A 2846-nucleotide genomic window follows, 5' to 3' on the forward strand; every position below is an offset into this window, starting at 1 on the left:
TTGAAATTGATAAGTACAGGGGCACCAGTGATGAAATTAAAAGTACAGGGGCTCAAATGATTTAGGGTGTAAAGATCAGGGAAGTAAAATGAAATTTTCTCTATTTTCTATTTTAAATGTGATATGACTAGTATTGTACATGAAATTGTTTCAGTTGTGATTATGTATGTCGTAACTTTAAATATTAAATCTTTTTTTTTTTTGAGGTAAAAGTACTGAATTTTCATTAAGATGAAATGGAGTTACATTATTTCATAACTAGATCATGAATACAAGCAGGAGGTAAGACCTCCCATGTTTCACGATAATTGAGTCATTAATTATTTGTATGGCAGCAATAATAAATTAATATTTGGTCCCTCTCTTGTGGAGCCAATTAAATTAGGAGTTTCTAAAAATATGGTAAGTATGTCAGCTTCATCTTCAAAGTCTACTTAAAAATAAAAAATAAAAATGGCTGGTGCGGCTGTCCTCAAGTCTTGATTAATGAAACTGACATGTTTATGGAGGTGAGCCCGGTTGTGATGCTTTTGTTTGTGCGGCTTCAAGAGTACTATCAAATGCATCATAATAAGGCCTCGTTTGGTTCGCGGAATGGAAAAATTGGGAAAGGAAAGTTGACCCTTTCCTGTGCTTGGCATACCCAAAGGAACAACTTTCCTGCATGAAGGGACAATAAGAGGGGGGGGGGGGGGGGGGGGGGTGGAATGGATCCTCCCACACCCCATGGGATTCTTTTTTAATATTATTATTATTTTTTTTGATATCTTAAAAAGAGGATTAAAGGATTTCACTCCTGCCCCCATGACCTCGATCTTAGTAAATGGGTGCTCGAACCACTGAGCTAACACCATGGATCTTCCCACACCCCATGGGATTCATTTTCCCTCATACTTTCCTTACATTAATTGCACATTAATTACCTACTCTAAACATTATTTTAATAGTTGTTATTACCAAATTATCAAACAAACTTTTGAATCTTAAATTGTTTATGTTTTGATGATAAGGATATTATTGGAAAGTTGATGTTACCTGCTTTCTTGTTCATGCACAAACCAAACATTGAAAGGAAAGTAAAATACATTTTGCGATTACTTTCCCGATGTTTCCAAACATTGATAGGGAAACTAGTGCGAATTTTACTTTTGAATGCTCATGGGAAAGACCAGGGAACCAATTTCCTTTCCGGCAACCAAACGAGACCTAAGGGTTAGATTGGGGGAAGCAGAAGAGCAGTTCCTTGGAACCCTCATAGTGCTGTTTGGGTGAAGTTTAATGTTGATTGAGCGTTTCATAAGGATTCTGGTATAGGTGGGAGTGGAGTGATTGTTAGAGATAACATGAGACGATGTTTGGGTGGGTGTTATGCTCCAGTGCATACTGTTTCTTCCTCTGAACAGGTAGAAGCATTAGCAAGGAGGAAGACAAGCTCACTTGCTATTCAGCGTGACCTCTCTCCAGTTACTTTAGACTTATTCTACTACTCTTTTTCATGCTACTAAGCATGGTCCCTCATACTTTCTTCATTGGTCTTGTGTATGGTGACATTACCTTTCATCTTCACCAAATGTAGAATTCTTACTTTACTCATGCTTGCCATCAAGCCAATGTTGTGGCTCACACGTTAACGAGTTTCACTTGTTCTTCTTCTAGTTCTTTAGTTTGGAGCCTAGAGCCTCCATCTTTTTCGTTGATGTACTATCCAAGAAGTTTACCTCCTAATTTTAATTGAGTTGACAATTCCTTTCAAAAAAAAAAAAAATCTATGCATACTGACAAAAAGAGTCCGAGAAATACTTGTTAGGCTTCTACTCTAGTTGCTCCTAGTAAAACTAATCAAACTTGTAATACAAACAAATAAACACAGACGGAGAGACTCGATCAGGTGTGAGAGAGACACAGATAAATGGCTAAAAACGTAGGACAATTTTGCAAAATGAAAAAAAGAAAGGACAATAAGTAGTCACTAGAGAAGTGGTTTCTTCTCTATATTTTTCCTTGTGTTCAATTTGGTTTTCCTTAAACATATAGCCGTCCACAAACTTCATTCATGAACCTACCTAAAGTCCTAACCATTATCTTAAATATATGTTTGTTCAAAGATTACTATGGGAATCATGGGGTGCTTAACTTCTTTATAACAACATATTATTCTCACTTTTCAGATTTCTCCCATTGTTTTGTGCATGAGAGGGTGTGCCCGTGCACCCAATAATGCAGTTGGTGTAGGAAACTCGTAAAATGAACCAAACAACTTGACTTGCATGCCAAGAATGAACGATTCTTGAAAGGAAAAAAAAAGCAACTGACTTTTAGACTAAATAAAGACCATTAAAATACATAAGTGAATCTCTCGTGTGTTTATCTGTCTACTTATTTTATGATCATTCGCAGTAGAAAAAAAAAAATATTATCAAAGAAAGAGATTCTGATATCACATATATGATCGTCACTAGGAATTTCTGACATGCTTGGAGATTGATTTGCTAATTAACTCCGTAGTTGGCGGGTATCCAAGTAGTATTATATATCTGTTCACATTACTTTTTTCTAGTTATTATTATAAAGATATTCACATCACATTTTTTTGAGGATGGAGATCTTGGAGCTAATATTTTACTACTAACCAAAACATGAGGCTTTGGAGTTAGAGATGCTCTGGAAACTACTTGTTTTGAAGCTTTAAACAAGACAACAAGCATCAAGAAACCCTTCTGAATCTAAAAGTGATTCCGTATTCTTCGCCAAGGTTTATGGTTTAATTTCTTAATTTTAATCCTATATCATTGTTTGCATATATCATTTGTTTAATCTTTTGAGGAATCATTATCTCACAATATTGC

Source organism: Rosa chinensis, chromosome 2 (genome assembly GCF_002994745.2).
Source record: "Rosa chinensis cultivar Old Blush chromosome 2, RchiOBHm-V2, whole genome shotgun sequence".
Classification (NCBI taxonomy): domain Eukaryota; kingdom Viridiplantae; phylum Streptophyta; class Magnoliopsida; order Rosales; family Rosaceae; genus Rosa; species Rosa chinensis.